General features: G+C 44.8%; 2 long non-coding RNA genes across 34 annotated transcripts in view; one reads left to right on the forward strand and one right to left on the reverse strand.

Moving 5' to 3' along the window:
* The window catches only part of LOC129638447 (uncharacterized), a 37,472-nt gene that overhangs the window by 2,636 nt on the left and 14,072 nt on the right, over positions 1 to 20,764 (forward strand). The window contains exons 1-5 of one of the 33 annotated variants that reach the window (XR_008707817.1): positions 13,001 to 13,194; positions 13,692 to 13,780; positions 15,495 to 15,619; positions 18,229 to 18,289; positions 19,251 to 20,225. This is a non-coding gene — a long non-coding RNA (uncharacterized LOC129638447). Of the gene's footprint in view, positions 1 to 12,041; positions 12,188 to 12,798; positions 12,814 to 12,954; positions 12,971 to 13,000; positions 13,195 to 13,691; positions 13,781 to 14,327; positions 14,475 to 15,325; positions 15,341 to 15,494; positions 15,620 to 16,210; positions 16,228 to 16,980; positions 17,106 to 18,228; positions 18,290 to 19,250; positions 20,226 to 20,764 lie in introns of those variants that run through there. The other 32 variants (XR_008707812.1, XR_008707815.1, XR_008707821.1 and 29 more) reach the window with 32 other exon arrangements.
* LOC129638449 (uncharacterized) lies at positions 11,462 to 12,724 on the reverse strand. Its single transcript, XR_008707834.1, has 2 exons — positions 12,601 to 12,724; positions 11,462 to 11,898 (listed from the first exon to the last, which is right to left on the reverse strand). It is a non-coding gene; the product is annotated as an uncharacterized LOC129638449 (long non-coding RNA).

Genomic DNA, 20,764 nt, shown 5'->3' on the forward strand with positions numbered 1-20,764 from the left:
AATGCACTGGACAATGTGCAGCAGGGACCCATTAAAACACTGCTTTGGTATACACCAAAATATACTCATTTTCACAGATTTAAATACTTCTCAGCTCTCTCCAAAGGACTGCATGACAGATGGTTTCAAAGCGAGTCACGTCTACAAACAGCAGACAGAAATATTATTTAGCAGATTTTCTAAAAGTTCTTCTGAGCCTTCCAGACCCGTCTTTCCCCATGGGCTCTTTTATTTCTAATTCATGGAGGCCCAAAGGAAAAAAAAAATCTCTCTTACTTCCTAGCAACCTCCATATGTGTATTTCCTGGGCTTGTACAATATAAGAATTGAAAGAAGTTCTAGTGCTATGGAGCTGGCTCTTGTGTTATTTTGAAAATACTATCCTGGCCTGAAAAATATGAACTACTGGCCCATCACAACCACTGAGCCAAAGGCCAGGGTTGGGGCAGAGGAGGGGTTTTGTGAGTAAGAGAAGAATGAACTGATAGAGGAATTGTCAGGAGAGTTATGAATCATATATTCAGCCATTTAGTTAGTTATGCTTTGATGAAAGAGATCAAAATAGGGACCATGCCCTGGAAAACTTCTCTGTTTTTCAAGTTTTGAAAAAAGTCAAGCATATATTATGAAGAGGGAATAAGCCACAGCCCTGGCCTGGCCTCTGGGAGCATCCACTTTTGGTGAGGACTGAGCTATTAACTCACAAAACAGGCCATGTATTAGATCCAGATAGCCTGTGGTCCTCATGGTCGGAGGAGGGGTCAGGTGGCTGGGCCTTCCGGGGCTGGATTTAGTTATCCACACCAGCAAGACCCCTAAAGGGATGGAAAGATGGCGGAAGGCTTGTCACATCATCAGAATATCTTGAACAAAGGGCTAGAGGATGTGGAGGCTTTGGGAATGAGCAGAGGGAGGGCTGTGAGGGACATTTCAGCTTGCGGGAAGAGTGGATACAGGTGGAGAGGAGCAAGGGAGCTGAGCCCATGGGGTTGGCAGCCAGGAGTCCAGACTGGCTGGGTGGGAAGGATGCTCTGTAATGTCAGTGTGACCCATCAGGTTCTGTTCTGTCACTGCACCAATGAAGACTGCCTTCTTTTTCTTACTGTTAGCTTAACCCTGAAAAACAACGATATTTACACCATCTCTAATGTGTATTGACAAGGAGAAGGAGAAAAAACCTGAGCAAAGCAATGAGAGAGATCTCTCCCGCTTTCTGGTTAACAGCACAATTGTGGGCTGTTGGAGCAAAGCCATCCTACAAGTAGTTGGTGCGTTCTCATCTCTTACAGTGAAATTTTCCTGTTTATTCCTCCCACTCATGTTCTAGAATTTTATTTATAACACTTTTTGGCCTGCTCTTTAAAGTGTGCTTGCATGCCTGCCTCTGTGTGTGAGAGACTGACTGGGAAACGAAAGTACTCTACTGGGCTTTGCGCTTCTGGAAAGCAGGCCCCACATACATTCCAAGTATTATAATTATGATCCATTAGGCATAAAGAGATGCAGTATAGACGGTGCCCCTCTGTTCTGGCTGCACCAATCCTCCAGCACCGCCTCCTGGGCTCGTATCCATCTATTCCATCCCAGGAAGGCTGCCTGTCCACCAGGGCCTGCTGCCAGGCCTGCTGTCTGGGACCGGACCACCCTGACAGGTGACGACAGGTGTCCAAAGAGAGGCCACCAGCACAGCTGGGCACCTGGCACAGAGGTGAACTGGCCTGACAGGAAGGAAGTGCTTCCCAGACCCAACAGGGAGGAGGGCGTCCCCGTGCCCTGGTCTGTGGCTAGTGGCAGGGGCTGCAGGGGGCAGAGGCCTGGAGGAAGGGCAGGCCTGGCCCACACAGAGGCCACAGGGAGCCTGGTGGCTTTCCTGGCTTCCTTTTCAGCCCCAACCGAAGCCTGGACATTCAATCACTAGCCTTTCAGTGGGGTGAGACTCAGAGATGGGCCATCCCTCTGGCTGCAGTTCAGGGCTAGGGGCACTTCTTGGACCGAAGGGAGGCAGAGAGCCACTTAGCACTTAGCCTGGGGCTGGATGCATGCAACTGAGTTTTTTCCTCTGTTGTCTCATTATCTGGGTTAACTCATTCATTGCTAGGAAGCAACATGATGTAGAGGTAAGAATCCTATTGATATTTTTGGAATTAGGTAAACTTGTGTTTGAATCCTTGCTCTGCCATTTTGTTCATACATGATCTCAGGAAAGATATTTAATCTTTTGGGCTTCAGTTTCCTCATCTGAAAAATGGGAATAAAAATGAGGCATTCCTCAAAGAAAGGTCGTGAAGCTTGAAAGTATCTTGAACATAATATACAGATGACAAGTATTAGTTCCCTTCAGTTTTTACATCAGTGCGCCATATCGATTTTTTAAAAATCCATTTCAAAACAACATGAAAGATCTATGTCAATTTCTATTGATCTAAATATTACTTTAATAAATGTACCACTGCCTAGAGTTTTAACCAGCACTTTGCTACAGGGAAATGTGGCTGGGATGACTTATTTTATAGGAGAATCTTATCTGTATACTCAGCATGTTTTATTCCTGTGGTTTGTTTTTTTTCCTGTGTCCTCTTCAGATTTATTTTTCACTGCTCTGCATAAGAACTCCAGGTTGGACCCAGGCTTTCTTATTTTTGCAGATTAATATTTCTGAACAAGTGAAATACTGATAGTACTGCTTTCATTAAACTTAATAATCCTTTCTATTGTATTAAATGAAATATCGTATGTAAAGTGGGATAGGGTAGGTATTCAATAATTAGCAGCTGCTATTATTATTATAAAGCAGGAGCCAGTAGGGGAAGATACTCCAGGGGAAAGCTTTATCATTCCTCTCCTCGATGGAATGCCAAGATCCACATGGATATACAAGACACCAAAGGCCTATTCAGCCACTTCACCAAGATATTGAAATACCCCCATCTGAAGTCAATGAAGTCCCCAGTGTTATTAACTTGATCATTGACCCTGAGACCAGAGAGAAAGTGGAGGCTGATCAGCCTTGAGGTCTATTTAATTGCTCCAAATAAAAGGTTAATGAGGAAGTGGAGAGGCCCTTCCTGGGGAGACACAAAGGCAGAGCCCTTCCCTCAAGGAACTTAGAATCTCTGCTTGGCTCACTCTCCTCCCTATTATACCCATTTGTATCTTGTTTTTTAAGTGTCCTTAAGTCTCATCTCAAGAGAGTCGATAATGGGCCTGTAAATCCATCCGAGACAAGGGCCCTGGCTTTTACTTCTTTTGTTTCCCTCTCAAGGCGACTAGAACTGTACTCAGCAAAGGGCAGAGGCTCAATAGAAGTTACTGACTGTCTGACTTTGGGGACTTGATCAACACGCTAGGTAGAAGCCCCAGCGATAGTAGTGTTAAGTGGCATTCACTGGTGACCCTGGCTGGCTCAGACAAGGCACAAGGAACCACAAAGTGCAAGCATGCCAAAGGCAGTTTGGTTCAGAAAGCCAGCCTGTGAGCAGATGGGCGGGAGTAGGGGGTCAGTATGTGGCACAGCGTGATGGCTCAGTCATCTCCTTCAGTAGATTGTATATGCTTACTTCTCCAACATGAGCCCAGATTACCTTCTGTGGAATTGAATCTTTGACAGCAAACTGCCTATTTTTTTAAAATTAAGTTTTATTTATTTATTTTTGACTTTTGGCCACACCGTGTGGCATCCAGGATCTTGGTTCCCCAACCAAGGATCGAAACCGCACCTCTTTGAAGTGGAAGCACCAAGTCTTAAAACCAGTGGACCACTTCCATTTGGAAGTCTCCAAATTGCCTATTAAAAGTCTGTATATCTAAGGCTGATTCATGTTGATGTATGATGGAAACCATCAAAATATTGTAATTATCCTCTAATTAAAAAGAAAATTAAAAAATTTTAAAAATGGTAAAGCAAAAGGGAGTGGGGAAGGGGAAGGAGGGGTGGGGGTAGGGAGACTGGGTTGTCTGTATTGAAAAGCCTGACTTTTTAAGGTATGTTTAATACTGTAAACTTCGGATATCTTCTGGCTGCTACTACTTCCACTACAGTAAAGGGATTTGTGTGATACTTGCTTCTGTTGGCTAAGGAGTCATTGATCATACTAGCCAGAGCAGGACATTCTGGTTGATAATGGAAATTCAGGGGAGCCTTTTTATTGTGGGGGGGGTGGGTGGGTGTAGAGGACTGCATACCTGGAGTCAGGAAGGATTCCTAGTGAAACCACTGAGAAATTTTGTAACTTAGGAACTGTCATGTCTCCTTTTAGGATCAATTTCCTTATTTCCTTCCCACATAGAATCATAAGGATGCAAAGGCATCTATCTAACCAACTGCCTATCGCTATAGCCAATGCCCAGCTAAATCTGAGAGTCAAGGAACAATGTTCTTAAGGCCTCTTGGGGGAAGAGAACAGATTTAGTCCATGTGGTTTCTGAATGAGAAACTGGGAACAAAGGGTGGAAGTTACAAGGATGCAGATTTCAATGCTATATAAGGAAGAGATTTCTAACCCGCTAGAGCTGTTAAAATCTAAATGGGTTGCCTGCTAAGGTAATGAGTTCTCCATGTGGGTAAGTGTTTAAGTTTCTGATTTAGTCCTCCTAACCACATATCCTGCTTCTCTGCCCAAATTTGCAAAACCAAAGCCCTAACTGCCCATGATTCAAAGTGACTAAAGATGAGATCCTGGCATGCTGACTTTGGTGGCTGTTGAGTCCAGGGCCAATGCCAGTGCCAGCTGGTAAAATGAGGATTTCTTCCCTTAGAAATGTAAATAGGGTCCCCCAAGTCTGCCTCCTGTAGGGGGCATGGCTCCAGACCAAGTATTAATACTTCCTGGAGTGAGTTGAGATGCTCCTGCTTTGACCCTGAGGGAGCTGGGCCCTCCAGGTGTTGGACCTTCCTTCTGTTATTGGGCTTTCTGGGCACCAGGCAGGCCCTCTGGCTCTAGCATCCCACCTGTTCAGTCGCTCTCCAAGCCAAGTCCATTCTTCTGTCCCAATGAAGAGCTACCACCAAGCAAGCTTGGCAAGTAAATACAAGATGTTTACAAACTCCAAACCATTTTCCACCAGTTTGCCAATGCCTTAAAGGTACTCTAAGAGTAAAAGACGAGAAATTAGCATTCTTGACCTTTGATCCTACACAAATCATCATTCTCTGAAAGAGTGGTTTTTCATAGGCAGAATTCAGCCATTCAGGCCTGATAGACTCAACCTGGAGATGTGCACTTGGAGAGGCAGATTTAGAGCCTGTATGTTGAGTTCCATCTAAGTTTTAAGTGTATTCAGCCCTTACATGAATATTCAATTTAAAGAAAGCATTCAAGACTCTTGAGTACTACTTTCAATCATGATACTTTATGGGGGAAGGGGGGGTGTGGGTATTAATTTATAGTTTACAAAACATTTCATTTCCTGGACTTCAAAGCCTCAGCCTACCACAGGAACATATGCACTCCCTGAATGTTAAGATCTCAGATGAAAACTTGGATGTCAGAGCTCCACTGGGGTGAAGGTAGATTAGGGTCACCCACTCTCAGTTACAGATGAGGAAACTGAGACTTACAGACATTCAGTGGGTTATTCTCTGGCCTCATCTGCCAGTCAGTTCCTTTCGGTCATGTCTGACTCTTTGCGACACTTTGCAACCCCACGGACTGCAGCACGCCAGGCTTCCCAGTCCATCGCCAACTCCCAGAGCTTGCTCAAACTCATGTCCATCAAGTCAGTGGTGCCATCCAACCATCTCAGTCTTGAGCTAAACAGGGCAAGCAGAAGCCATGAAAATGTACTGACCCCGTGCTGTTCTGGGGAAGGCAAATCTTCTGCAGGCAAGTGGTGCTTTGTTACCAACCTTTGTGCTGTTCTGCACCCTCCTTCACATCTAAGCTGCAGAGTCGTGGCAATCCAGCAGGTCTGGGGACAGAAACATCTTTTGCTCCCTTCAAATCTTACACTAGAGGTAAAGGAAAAGCTTTTCATTATTTTAGTAACTCAACAACCCAGGCATTTCTTTGCCGAGTTTCTTTGCTGTTTTTGTTAGATTTGAGAAAAACTTCATTATCAGGCTCTCTGGTTTTCAAAAGTTTTCCAGGGCTTTTTTTTTTTTTTTAAGTTTTTTTCTCTTTTTTTCCCCCATATTTCTTAAGAGGGACAAGTGGAAAGCTGGTAATGCCTCAACTTCTCTCTCATTTAAATGAACCTGTTACCTAGGCCCCTTGATTATTTGTGTTTTTTTAAATATTTTTAATTAAAAACAATTATTTTACTTTTTTTAAGGCTCCTTGATTGTTGGTTTTGTCTGTTGCTGGCTTGGAGCCCACTTTAATGCATTGTCATAAGTGGCTGTAGACACTCTGTGGGCCCTCCCCGCTACCATCACCTCCCTTATGGCCCTTGAAGACATCAAGAGCTTCCTTTCTATGAGTTCTTGTGAAGAGAAGCAAGGCAGAGCTTATCACCAACTTGGGCTGACCGTGTTCCAGGGCTGAGCCCTTTGAAGGAGAGCTAGGAGGGTGGACACGACCACCTCTACTCTGCCCTGTGCACTCATGGGCAAGGAGAGGGGACAGGCATGGGACGACTGTCTTGGGGCATAGCTGAAAACTGAGTCAAACAGAAGACTCAATGGGAAATCTGCTGAGGAAATTCTTGCCCACGTGGGTGGCAGAGAGGATGTTGGAGAGGGAGCCCTTATCATTTGTTGAGGGCCTGCTAGGTGTTACTTATTCATTTCTAGGTGCTTTCTTATGTTATCTCATGTAATCTTCCTAACAACCTTGTGAGATGAATGTTAATATCCCCTTTTGTGTGGATGAAGAAACGATGCCCAGATGGGTGCCGCACCTGCCCGAGACCACACAGCTGCTCCTCCGGGTACTCCTGTGTGGCTAGCTTCAGCGTGCCTGTTTTCTGAGCTTCTCTGCAGCCTTCCAGCTGCCCCAGCACTACCTGACAGGGAAGGAGAAAGGGGCACTGGCAGGAGAGACTTTTCTCTCCTGGATTTCTGCATTTTCCAGGCACACCCCCGAACTGGGGAGGACCAGGGGAGGCTATGCTCCTCTGACTGGTGCCTGTCGGCCTATTCCTGAGCCGACTCTCCAGGCACCCCGAGAAGGAAACACACAGTCTGTAGTGCGCTGTCTTCCCCTTCCCCTCCCCCTCTCTACAAACTGGAGCTCTTATCCTAGAATTCAACCCTCCCCGGAAGCAGGAATCTATGTGCTAATGTGTTAATCCTCCTATTCAGAAGGTCGCTCCTTCCCTACTGTGGGGACCAGCAGCAGTCTATAACCTGCCCTATACAGTATTTCTGTCCTGGGGTGAGCCTTGTTCCAGCCTAATTATAGCACAAAGGGGAGTTTAGACCCACTCATGCAGTTGTTTAAATTTACTGGGAGCAAATGGGGCTAGGGGATTTGGAAGGTAGCAATGGGGTCCCAACTTCCAAGCTACTAGAGGCCGCATGATGGCCAGGGCTTGTGGAGAAACTCTGAGGGCATAGAGAGAGTGGTGAATGTGTGCCGTAGCTTCAGGGACTCCCCCTAAGAGGCAGGAGTTGTGTGGGCAAATCACCCTCCCCGAGGCCAGGACTGGCCTTCTGGAGAAATGTGGCCCTCCCTCTGGTGTGCCAGGGAAGTCTTGGAAAATATGGCCTCCATCGTGGGAACCTTTCTTTCCTGTGTGGGAAAGAACTGGGCTCAGGTTTCAAGCAGGCCATTCTGAGAAGGCCCGGAGAGAAGGGGATGGTGGGAACAGGTGACCAAGGCTTTATTTCATGATGGCAATGATGGCAGGCCTGGAGGAGATGTGACAGTGGCCTTGCTATCTGATTGGGGCTACCCAAAGGACAGAGGCCAGGTGTAGTTACGGGCACTTCCTCCTACTTTGCCGAGCAAATGAAAACAGAGGAGATCTGGGAGAAGACAAGTGCCTCACATTCAGTTTTTCTCCTGCTTCTCCTCAGCAGCTGTGGTAAGGCAGCTTACCAGGAGGAGGAGGCCCTGGTCACTGGACTTGGGAAGCTGCTGTAAAGACTGGCGATTGAGAGGAAGGAACACTGGACTGGAATCAAGAGTCAGGGGTCCAATCTCTTTCAGTCTCTGTCCTGTGTCTATTTTATCTACACTCTAGGTTGGACTAGCTAATTGCTAGGGACCTTGCTGCTGCTAAGTCGCTTCAGTCATGTCTGACTCTGTGCGACCCCATAGACAGCAGCCCACCAGGCTCCCCCGTCCCTGGGATTCTCCAGGCAAGAACACTGGAGTGGGTTGCCATTTCCTTCTCCATTGTGTGAAAGTGAAAAGTGAAAGTGAAGTCGCTCAGTCACGACCAACTGGTAGCGACCCCATGGAATGCAGCCCACCAGGCTCCTCCATCCATGGAATTTTCTAGGCAAGAGTACTGGAGTGCCTTGCCATTGCTTTGAAGCTCCAATATTCCAGTGTTTACCTGGATAGGACAGAACATGAGTCTGGAACACACAGAAGACCTTTCTACCTGGAGAGTCAAAACTAGGACACCATGATGGTTGCTGCTGCCACAAGCAACAGCCGTGGCCCCTCTGCTTATCCCTCCGGAAGTACTTGTGTGAGGCTACCAGTCATGGCTGCCCCCAAAGGTCCCTAGGTTCCACTGAAGAGCACACCTTCTGACTGCCAAAAGGCTCAAGGTGCTAATGAGCAAGCTGGGCAAAGTGGGAAAAATATGTACCAAAATGCTGAGATTCGGGATAAGAAGTTTTCCCCTTTTCCTTATTTTCCAAATTTTCAGGAAAGCGTTTATATTAATGGTTCTAAAAATTGCTTTGTTACAGAAATTCCCTGGTGTCCAGTGGTTAGGACTCAGTGCTTTCACTGCCTGGGCCCGGGTTAAACTCCTTGTGGGAACTAAGATCCCACAAGCTGTGTGGCACAGCCAAAAAAATAAAAATAAATAAAAATTGCTTTGTTAAAAGTAAGTTTGCCAGAAGCAAACTGATATTGATCTGCAGGTGGCAAGGTGATTGGGGCCTTCATTGGGCTGAGATTTACTTTGGAATTGTACTGTCCAATATGCTACCCACTAGTTAAGCATAGTTATTTAGAAATAAAATTAATTGGAATTAAGAACAATTTAAAATTCAGTTTAGTTGCACCAGCCACGTTTCAAGTGCCTAGCAGCCACTTGTGCTAGTGACTGCCATTTTGGACAAATATAGAATATTTCCATCATTTCTGAAAGTTCTACTGGATAGTGCTGCTTTGGAACATCTATGAAAATACGGTTGAAAGTCAAAGTCATATCCAATGTGTGCTAATGGTACCCAGCCCTACTAAAGAGACCAAATGTCTTAAAAGCACCTACTTGGAATCCTTTGCTTATGGTAACCTGATTGTTTCACTTTACTTCCTTCTTTTCATTTAAAACGGGGACCCTAACCTCTTTGGGGAACACTTTCTTACTGTTACTATTTGGTCAAAAGTAATAGGTTTTATTTCCTGAAAGCATGCTCTTACCACTTTTAAGGTAGTAACTGACTATGACTCATGGAAAGATCCAGCTTTCCCCATCATTCAATAAGACAACTGGTCCATCTGAGAGGTTTTGCAGGACAGATGAGGTCTCCCATCCTAGATCTTGAAATGTCTAAGATTTTAAAAGCTAGTTATTACCCTCACGCCTCACAGAAAACTAGGCCTTAGGGAGTTCCCCGGTGGCCTAATGGTTAGGATTCCAGGCTTTCATTGCTATGGCCCAGGTTCAATCCTTGGTCTGAGAACTCAGTTCCCATGGGCCAAATGGCACAGTGACATTTGACTATTATCTTAACACTTCAAGAAAATAAAAATATCGTCCTTATAAGGAGATGGGGAGGCCCCAGAAATGCTACTCTTTTCCCTCCTACACCAAGAGAGAACACCCTTACTGCACTCTTGCTGAGGTCTCACCCACTAAAACTCCTCAGGCAAGTTTAGACATCATTAAATGGTCCAAGCTACTCTGACCAGGTTCATGTGCTAGGCACCAAGGACTCAGAAATGAGCAAGATCTGGTCCCTGCCCTCAAAAAATCATACTTTCACAGGGGAAACAGACATCTAAACAGTGTATTTCAAGTCAGTGGGCAGGTGCTATGAGAGTACAGGAAAGGGAATGCTGCACTCTGAATGCAGACATAAGGGGAGATTCTTGGAGATGACACGAGAAATAAAGGATGAGTAGAAGTTCACTAGCCAAGAACAGTGGAGAGTTGGGTGTTCAAGGGAGAAGCATTGAGGCGTTGAAAAGTCTGGCCTTGGATGGTGGGGGTAGGGGAGAAAAGACTAAAAGCAGTTAGCTGTGGCTTCAGCACGGGGCAGAGGTGGGCAGGAGTTGGGTGACCCATCACCTGGGTGATAGACTTGTCATGGTAGGCCACAGAGCACCTTAGGAGTTTGGACTTGATGACCAGGGGAACACACTGGAATACATACTGGTGAGAATGGACTAGAGGGGAGTAAGTGTGCATGGAATAAATCAGTAGAGTGTCAAAGACCTTGCTTCGACTCCCAAGATATTTATTGGAATCGCTCACTCAGGGTCACTCAGCTTCCAACCAAATTCTTTCTCTACAGTATATTCCATAGTCTCTGAAAATGTACCACAGGTAACAGCCTAGGAATGGGCCAATAAGCTAATTTCCATTCATTCAACTGATTTTTTATGAATGACCCAAAGTGCAAGGCACAGTACTAAGCCTTATTTAAGCACTCTGGGACTATAGAGAAGAATAAGACATGGCCAGTGCCCCTCAACTCTTCTGCTATTTGAATAATCTAGAAATTTGTCAGAGGGTTTGACTGTAACTTTTAATTTATTTTGTTATTATTTTATTTTACTTTTGGCCATGCCCAACGGCATGTGGGACTTTATTTCCTCAGCCAGGGATCCAACTTGTGCCACCTGCATTGGAAGCACTGGACCACCAGGGAATTCCCATGGCTGTAATTCAAACAGGAACAAATGTAACACTGAGACATGTAAACAGGTTTAGAATGATAACTTCTAATAATCACTTTGGTAATATAAAAATCTTTAACCAGGAAATGATACTGGTTTAGGCAGAAATTTCTTCTACAAAGACTAAAGTATGGTATTTAGCTCTTCTGATTAGCACAGAGAACTGAGAATGTGACCAGAAGTCAAAGTTAGCCAGTTCTTTGGACATATCCCCTCTCTTCACACCAGTTTGTTCTTCTGGAAAATGAGGACATATCTAACAGTGCTTCTGTATCTGACCAGGCAATGCCAGAAAATGTACCATGAAGTCCCATGAACTGTTTTAATATACCCTTATATATGCAAGACATTTCCTTTTATGTTCTTTTTTTTTTTTCTTAAAAAAATTTGCCCCTTACTCTATGTCTCAGGAGGATTTGGTTCTCTTTCCCCCTATGGTTTCCAGAATGTTTCAAAACTCTTCAAATGAAAATATGCGAGTCATGACTTGCGGGTAGCAAGTTAGGACTTGTGGGGACAGTTAGAGGGGAGGGCGAACTCTGAGATCTGCCAGCAATTGTTTTCCCCCGTGATTCGAACGAAGGAAAAGATCATGTTATTTATACAGCATAAGGTTCCAGATTTTCAGGAATGAAATCTGAGCCCAGCATGTCGACATATTGGTCTGGTCTGTCTTGGAATCTACAGTAGATGGATTTCTTTGTGCTGGGAAACATTAGGAAGGTCAATATTCTTTTCTGATTTTTTTTTCTGTTAAGAAAAGGGTTCATTCTCACACTCTAAAGCGGTGGTATTAGATATCATCCAGATAATACACTCAATGGTCGTGCTGCCTTTGGTTTCAAACATAAAGCCCCAGGGCAAACAGCTTTTCTGTATTCAGTTACATGTTCTTTACTTCTCAGATAATGTTTTGCCACAAATACTCCTGATTTGGGAGAAAATACAGAAGTGAACAATCAAATGAAATAAAAATAATAGTAATGTTAATAAGTCCCAAATTGCAAAGATCCCAGAGATTGTGTCAACCTGGGCTTCCCAATCAAGGAGGAATTGTCCTGGAAAGGGGAAGTGGATAGAAGTAGCAGATTGGGCAGAAGCCTAAGGGCAGAGGTGGGTGGCAGCCCTGGGTGGGGGAGTGGAGAGCGCCCGGCCAGCTAGGGATCACAAGACTGGGCTTCAAGTCCTGCCCTCCTTCTGATGAGCTCTCCAACAAGGTATAATCACTTTCCCTCCCTGACTTTCAGGTTCCTCATCTTCAAAAGAAAGGGGTTGGCCTAGACCTAGAGGAAAGGGCACAGCTCTGGAGTCAGACAGCTGCAGGTCTGCCTCTTGGCTTGGCCACTGGCCGATGCCTAACGTTGGACATTCTCTGAGCCTCAGTTCCCTTGCCTGGAAACTCAAGGACCATAATACCTTCCTGACTGAGCTATCCTGAGGATTCAAGAGATACTGTTTTCAAAGTGTCTGGCACATAGTAGCCAGCATTCAGGAAACTTTTGTTCCTTTCCGGCATAAGTCCCTTCCAGCCCTAAAACACTCTGGCTCCGATCCAGTTCCTTTGTCTTCCAAATCCAGTCCATGGCTTGGAAAAAGCCCTAATTCCCAATCACTGCGGGAGCACACACACCTGAATTGCTTCTTTCAGTTTTACAAATGGCCACTAAAACTTTCTTCCTGGGAAGTATTTGCCCCAATTCACCATCTCTTAAGAGTGTAGAGTCACCGCTTTTTCTTCTCTGACTCCACTAGGAATTCCCTGCCCCCAGGCGTTGAGAAGGGGGCGGGGAAGGGACAGCCCCGGGGCTGAGCTCCTCTCGGCCTCCTATTCCCCATCCTCCAGGTGTCTGTTTGCAAAGCCCAAGATGTAGCAAGTGTTTCCCGTTGAGGAAAGCACAGACCTAGCTCATCTTCCAGGCTCTGGCTTTGCGATTTAGTGGAGCCCAAAATAGGGTCCCTTGGGGGGCTGGTTTCTTGGTGGTTTGACCAACCTGGCTTGGGTTTGTTTGTGGTGGTCCTTTTTTGGGAACTTCTGGTTCTGAACACCTTAATTCCAGGGAAGCTTCAGCTATATATTATAAATATAATGTAACATATAAAGTAACATAATGTAATTTTTATTTATTTATAATAGTAATATAACCACATGACAGAACCTTTGAAAAGCAGAGAAAAAGAAAATCCCTCCCTATTCAGTATTAATAACTCTTCAACGCAGACACTGGTAGTACTTTCCTGTTTTGTTTTTTAAATTTTAAATATTTCCCTATTTATTTCTACACACACACACACACACACTTTGTTGTACTTTGCTTTTCATACTATACACTTTTCTAGGTAGATACTTCATAATTATTATTTTAATACCTGTGGAATACACCTGGGGGATTCCCTGTCACTTCCTTTACACTTTTCTTGTTGGCCCCTTAGGTGGTTTCCAACGTTACTCTATCTTAACTAACACTGAAATGAATATATATTAGTGTAGCACCTTTTCACTCAAATTTCTTACTATTTCCTTAAAGTCATCTCCTAGAAATTGAAATACGGGGTTAACGAGCAGGAACATGTTTATGGTTCCATAAATCTTGCGCAGTTGCTTTCCAAAGGGTTGAGCTGATAATATACTCTGACCTACAGCACGTGATAGTTTTTTCATCACACCCTTCCCAGCACAGGCTATCAGCTTTTAAAAAAAAATGTTGATTTTTTTTTTTTCAGGGTAACTATGCTCTGATTGACAGTGAGAGGAAAAAACACTTTCTTCCTTACCCCTTGAGTTTGACTGGACTTCCCTCCTGGCTCAGCCGGTAAAGAATCCGCTTGAGTTTGATTACTAGGTTTTTTTCTGGTTTTATTTTTCAAGCAAGCCTTCTGAAGTGAGTGGGATTTAAATGAAGAAAGATGGCTTAGTGAATAGAAACTGGGAGGTTGTCCCAGTAATGATGTTAAAGGAGAAATGGCGAAGTGAATGAAAGTTCTCCATGGAAAGGAAAGGACAGGGAAGTCAGGCATGAGTTTGGGAGGGGCTGTACAGTGGAGCCAGGTCCTAGCCGCAGGTGGGAGAAAGATGTACCCGGTTTAGTAGCAGCTGCTGCTGCTGCTGCTAAGTCGCTTCAGTCATGTCCGACTCTGTGCGACCCCATAGACAGCAGCCCACCAGGCTCCCCGGTCCCTGGGATTCTCCAGGCAAGAACACTGGAGTGGGTTGCCATTTCCTTCTCCAATGCATGAAAGTGAAAAGTGAAAGTGAAGTCGCTCAGTCGTGTCTGACTCTTCGCGACCTCATGGACTGCAGCCTACGAGGCTCCTCTGTCCATGGGATTTTCCAGGCAAGAATACTGGAGTGGGGTGCCATTGCCTTCTCCGTTAGTAGCAGTGGTTTGGACCAATGGAAAGCAAAAGAGGCTGGACTCCAGACATGAAATCAGCATCAAGGATTTGGCGAAGAAATGAAAGAGAAGTATATTTTGGACTAGTTGAAGAAATAATGGAGTCTCTCAGGTACAGAGAGGAGGGAATCCCCCACTCTCTCATTGATTGAACGCATTCCCTGAGCCCAGGGAACTTTCTAGAAGCTGTCTCAATGACTCCTCACACTAAACCAAGGAGAGAAGTCATATCACTAGCTTCATTTTACAGATATGGAAACTGAGGATCTGAGGGGTTCAGTGCAGCAGCCAAGGCCTCATATATTTTACGAGTGACCAAAATCAGGGTTTGAAAGCATGCCTTTCCACATCAAACCTAATTCCTTCAGGATCATGAATAAGATTTGGACAAAGGAGGGAAGAGAAACAGCATTTATCCAGATCATGAAAGCCTGGGGGTCAGGCTCACATCTCCAAATTCTTTGAGGAGTAGGGGCTCAGAGCTGTCAGAATCCCAGGCTGCATCTGAGTACGTTGGCCCTGGTGGCCACTGAGCAAGGCTGAACAAGACTTCTGATTTCCAAATCCTCAGTTATTTGAAGGCCAGGTGCCTTAGAGCTTTGTCACTGCCTCATTTGGGATGCCAGCTACTCTTTGGACCAGTGAGATTGCAAGGATTCTTGTTTGCCTAATAGGCTCTCCACTCCACTAGATCAGTGAGAGAATGTCTACTGCTCAATTTCAAGTACCTCCTCTCTCTCTGAATTAAAGTGGAAACTGCCCAGCTTTATTTCATGACTTTCTATTGTGCACAGAGTCTTTGAAAGTATGATTGTGCAACACATATCACTTGGTGATCTGAGTGACAGAGGCGAGCCATGGGACCAGGGAAATGTCTTAGTTGGGCTGCTTTCAAGGTCTGTGTTTCGAGAACCCCCACATCTCAGCAAGGAAGGAAATCCAGCTTGCCCATTGTCTTCAGAGACAACAAACTTTTGTGTAAGACAACAGAAATAACAGATAATTATTATGACCTTCATATTCATTCTGTATCTGAAAGGAAATACTCCAAAATGTTAGCATCAACATGTTACGTTGCTGGGTGGTGGTATTACAGCAAAATTCTTCCTTTTTTTTTTTTTTTTTTTTTAAGGAACAAAAGCCAAGTTTGTTATTTGTTCATTTCTTGCATTTGAAGTTCTCCCCCTTGACGTCATCCTTGGCCTGAAACTCTGCTCAAGTCCTTAACTACCACACGACGGCAACCAGCTACTCCAGGTGGGTTTGCCTCTTGTCAGTTTTACACAGGTCTACCCAATCCCCTAGTTACTTGTCCTCAGCAGCCTTAATTAGGCTGCTTTGGTGTTCAGCACAAAGGGCCTCCATCAGCTGACAGACACAGGCTCATCCCAGTTGGATGCAAGCTCACAAAAGGAGGCTTTAGCAGTTTCTTGAATTCCATTTGCTAGGCCATCCCCAACGGGACAGTCTTCAGCACCCCTTGTAAAGCCATGGCTCTGGGTTTCTAGGGGAGCCAAATCTTGAACTCACTGGAGCCTTCGGGTGACTGAGGGTGGTAGGGAAAAGAGCTAGACTTCTCATTAAGACCTTCCTGTGTTTTGCCCAAATTTCCAAAACAAGGATAATTTGCTTTGAAATTTGGCAAAACAGTAAGAAAACAGCAAGAGTTATTTATTGAAAATGCATTTTATTCAGGAACATTGGGGTGATCAATCACCTAACATTTTTTTAATTTAGCATTTAAAATGTGATGGCTTGGAGCTAGGCACTGGGGGTAGGGAGATTCAAAGGGGAAGGCGTGACTGTTTCCTGGAGGACCAGTTATTTACTGGGTACAATTTTTCATCCTCCAAGAATCCTGGGAGGTAGGTTTTCACTAGTACTGGAAGACCTGGGTTCCATCCCTGGGTTGGGAAGATCCCCTAGAGAATGGAAAGGTTACCCACTCCGGTATTCTGGCCTGGAGAATTCCATGGACTATATAGTCCATGGGGTAGCAAAGAGTTGGACAGGACTGAGTGACTTTCACTTCAGTACTACAGATGAGGAAACCAAGTCACTGAAGGTCTCTGAAAGGGCTTGTTATGGCTAAGACCACATTGTAAATTACTGGAAATTCTGAGCCCACAAGGCAGGTCTGCCTAATTTAGAGTTTGTGCTCATTAATGATATATCACTTTTCTCCTGATGTACACACTCATACAATGTGATTCCTGACCTTTTAGCCCTTGTAGTCTAGTTGAGACGATGAGAAATGCAAATAAAAAACAAATACAAATACTGGCAGTCACTGGTTTATGGACACTCATCACAATCACAAGTCCCTTCTGTATCTCAGCTGGAATCTCCATGTCTGGAGTTTTGGAAGGCTGGGCTGGGCTGTAGGCAATTTGGCTTTTATCCACACCAGCCTTACTACTCAAGTTTTTCTGCTTGGGTCAAGGCTGAAATCCACCATTGCTGTCCTCAGTCATCAAATTGCAAATCTAGGTTTCCTGCCCTTCTGCCTTGAACAATTAAGGCAGTACTTCTCAAGCTTTGACGTGGGGAGGAATCACCTGGGGATCTTATTAAAATGCAGATTTTGAATGCGTAGGTGGAGGGGTGGGAGCTGACAGTCTGCATTTCTAATAAGTTCCCAGGTGATGCTGATCTAGTTAGTTTCAGATTGGGTAGAAGACACGAAGGAGTTAAATGAGCTTGCCTAGCCCTCAGTTTTGTCCTTCCAGCCCCAGGCAAAGTGGTGAGCATCTCTCGACTTCCCTGTGGGCCCAAGGAAGCACCCCTTAGAGCTGAACTGCAGCCAGAGGGAGGGACGGCCCATCTCTGAGCCTCACCCCACTGAAAAGCAAGCAGTTGACTTAGGTCTGGCTTTGATTGGGGCTAAAAAGGCAGCCGTGTCCCAGGAAAGCCACCAGGCTCCCTGTGGCCTCTGTGTGGGCCAGGCCCGCCCTTCCTCCAGGCCTCTGCCCCCTGCAGCCCCTGCCACTAGCCACAGACCAGGGCACGGGGACGCCCTCTTCCCTGTTGGGTCTAGGAAGCACTTCCTTCCTGTCGGGCCAGTTCACCTCTGTGCCAGGTGCCCAGCTGTGCTGGTGGCCTCTCTCTGGACACCTGTCGTCACCTGTCAGGGTGGTCCGGTCCCAGACAGCAGGCCTGGCAGCAGGCCCTGGTGGACAGGCAGCCTTCCTGGGATGGAATGGATGGATACAAGCCCAGGAGGCGGTGCTGGAGGATTGGTGCAGTCAGAACAGAGGGGCACCGTCTATACTACATCTCTTTATGCCTAATGGATCATAATTATAATACTTGGAATGTATGTGGGGCCTGCTTTCCAGAAGCGCAAAGCCCAGTAGGGTACTGTGCACGCCTTTGCTAGTCTGGCTACTATCTGTAATGTCGTTTCCATGGGAAATGCTTTTCAATTCCCGCAGTGCCTGATGGCATGTGGGAACTGGCTACACAGGGAGGAAGCTCAGTGTGTGAAGTGATTCCTCACTGAGAGTCAGAGGAGTTCGGAGGAGGGAGGGAGGACCATGGGCTGGGTGTTGACAGAAAACTTCCTAGAGTAGGAGAGCTTGAGCTGTGCCTTTCAGGAGGAAGAGGATTTTGGTAAGTGGGGCAAAGGCACGCAAAGCACTGAGACAGGAATGGGGAGGGGGGCTCATGGGGAATGCTGGGAAAATCGGATCAAGGCATTTTCCTTGTAGTCATGGGATGTCAGGCCAGGTGGGATTGGAAGAAGCGTTGTCTGCAGAGCTTTCAAATTAGAGAAGGAAGGAAGGAGGTGGATAGGAGAAGAAAAACAATTTATAATTAGTACTCTGGGCCAGGTGCTTTACCAAGGGTTTCTCTATTCCTCATAGGACCCCAGAAAGATAGGAGGTATTGCTTTGATGAGGAAATAGCTTCATAGAGGTTAGTGAGGTACTTTCTTTTCTTTTAAATTTCATTGGAGTGTAATTGATTTACAATGTTGTGTTAGTTTCAAGTGTACAACATAGTGACTCAGTTATACATATATTGATTCTTTTCCTGTGGTACATATATACAATGGAATACTGCTGTGCTGTTTTTTCAGTCGTGTCTGACTCTTTGTGACCCTATAGACTGTAGCCCACCAGGCTCCTCTGTCCATGGGATTCTGTAGGCAAGAATACTGGAGTGGGTTGCCATTTCCTCCTCCAGGGGATCTTCCTGACCCAGGGATTGAACCAGTGTCTCTTACATCTCTTGCATTGGCTGGGAGGTTCTTTACCACTAGCGTCAGTTTCCCTGGCTGGGAAGCCCCACAATGGAATACTACTCAGTCATAAAGAACGAAATAATACCATTTGCATCAATATGGATGCAACTAGAGATAATCATACTAAGCTAAGTCAGAAAGACAAATATCATAGGATATCACTCATATGTGGATTCAATTTTTTAAAAATGATAATAAATGAACTTATTTACAAAACAGAAAGACTCACAGATATTGAAAACCAAACTTATGATTACCAAAGTGGAAATGTGGTGGGGGGGAGGGATAAATTAGGAGCTTGGAATTAACATACACACACTATTATATGTAAAATACGTGAGGTTCTTGAATCCATTCAGGTATTAAGTGCTAGAACCAGAATTTGAATTCTAGTCTGTGTGATTCTGTGACACTATGCTTTTCTTACTTCTTCACATGCCCCTGACTCATGTGTTGGGCTTAAAAATATCAAAAGGGAAGTCTATGTTTCTGCAAATGTTCCAAAGTTCCCCTGACCCAGGTCCTTAAAAAGTCAGAGGCCACAGTAACTGTCTTGAAGTCTTACGGCTGTGATAAAAAAAATTCCTATAAACTGGATATCTTAAAACAACATTTTTTTTATGGAAATGTATTTTCTCACAGTTCTGGAGGCCAAGGGTCTGAAATCATGGTGTCAGCAAGGCCATGTTCCTTCTGAAGCTTCTTGGGGAAGATCCTGTGTTGGGGTTCTCCAGAGAAACAGAACCAATAGGACCTGTTGATCCATTGCTGTATCAATCAATTAATTATAAGGAATATGGAGGCTGGCAAGTCCAAAGTCTGCTAAGTGGGCTAGCAAGCTGAAGACCCAGGAGAGCTAATGTCCCAGTTTTGAGTCTGAAGACAGTCTTCTCTAGAACCAGGAAGATCCAGGGTCTCGGATCAAATCAGAAGGCCATCTCCTAGAGAACTGTCTTTTGGTTAAGGGAGTCTAGTCTTTTTGTTCTGTATTCAGACCTTCAGCTGATTAAATGAAGCCCATCTAGAGTATGGAAGGCAACTTGTTTTATTCTAATTCCACCAATTTACATATTAATCTCACCCAAAACACCCTTACAAAAATACCCAGAATAATGTTTGGCTAAATATCTGAGTATCACATGGCCCAGCCAAGCTGACACATGAAATTAACTGTCACACCTTCCTGGCCTCTTCTAGCTTCTGGTGGCTTCAAGCATTCATTGTCTTTTGTCTGCATGGCTCCAATCTCTGCCTCTATCTTCACATGGCTTTCTCCCCTATGTGTCCCAAATCTCCCTCTGTCATAAGGCCACCTGTCACTGAACTGAGGGCTCCTCCTAGATACGGGATGCATTCATCTCAAGATCCTTAGCCTAATTACATCTGCAAAGACCCTTTTTCCAAATAAGGTCACAATCACAATTTCTGGATGTTAGGACATGGATGTATATTTGGAGGCGGGGGGAACCGTTCAACCCACTACTGTGGAATTCTGCCATGGGAATCTGAGAAGTTCTGGCATGGCCACTTCCTAACTTCAGGTTAAAAGAAAAACAAACCAAACAAAACTGCCTCACAAAGACTCCAGACTATTAATAATCAACCCAGTGCAAGGAGGTAAGTTGATGACCATCTGGGGTGGATATTTTAAGTATGGTGTCAACTTGGGTGGGGGCCAGGAGATGCTGCTGCCCACTCAGGGGATTTGCGTGGCCTGTCCCTAAGGAAAGTGAGAATGGGGGAAAATGACCAGAGAGTCTTTTTATTTTCTTTAAAAATTTACTTTCTTTATTTTTACAATGTATTTGTGGTTTATTTCACATAAACCTTTCCCACAGTAGCCAAATATAGAAGGCTTCACTTTTTATATCTTCAATTTTTTTCAATTCTATAAATATTGAAACATTTAACATAAGAAAATTTGAAGTACAGAGATAAATGCCTCCCAATTTCTCTGCCCTAATACAAGTGGTTTCTTTTCTTCATGTTCTCTTTTGTCATGGTCTATAAACGTCTTAGCCACTTTGTGAAGTATTTCCTTATTTCTTCATCAGGCTTTCACATTCCTTTCCCCTCACAAAAGCATTTTACGAATTACAACACCTTTCAGTTTGTTTGTAAAATTTCCACTTAGACTGAATCTCCTTGAAAGTAGG

The sequence above is a fragment of the Bubalus kerabau genome, chromosome X, assembly GCF_029407905.1.
Source record: "Bubalus kerabau isolate K-KA32 ecotype Philippines breed swamp buffalo chromosome X, PCC_UOA_SB_1v2, whole genome shotgun sequence".
NCBI classification, from domain to species: domain Eukaryota; kingdom Metazoa; phylum Chordata; class Mammalia; order Artiodactyla; family Bovidae; genus Bubalus; species Bubalus kerabau.